Source organism: Athene cunicularia, assembly GCF_003259725.1.
Source record: "Athene cunicularia isolate RWA chromosome 21 unlocalized genomic scaffold, athCun1 chr21_part1, whole genome shotgun sequence".
Classification (NCBI taxonomy): Eukaryota; Metazoa; Chordata; class Aves; order Strigiformes; family Strigidae; genus Athene; species Athene cunicularia.
Genome location: NW_020799127.1, coordinates 5,279,684 through 5,280,023, shown reverse-complemented (window position 1 = coordinate 5,280,023; position 340 = coordinate 5,279,684).

Here is a 340-nt window from a genome sequence, read left to right as displayed (position 1 = left end):
GCAGGCAGCGCAGGCAGGGCAGAGCAGGCAGCGAGGGCAGGGCAGAGCAGGCAGGGCAGTGCAGGGCAGAGCAGGCAGCGCAGGCAGGGCAGAGCAGGGCAGAGCAGGCAGCGCAGGCAGGGCAGAGCAGGCAGGGCAGGCAGGGCAGAGCAGGGCAGAGCAGAGCAGGGCAGAGCAGCGCAGGCAGAGCAGGCAGGGCAGCAGCCTCATCCCCCAGCCCCTGCTGCCTCCCCGACAACCTCTCTCTTCTCCCAGTCCCCCCTTAGGAGAAGGGTTTCAAGCTTGGGGAGTTCTCCCAAGTTCTCCCAACGGTGCCCTCAAGGTGGGCAAACCCCCTCTT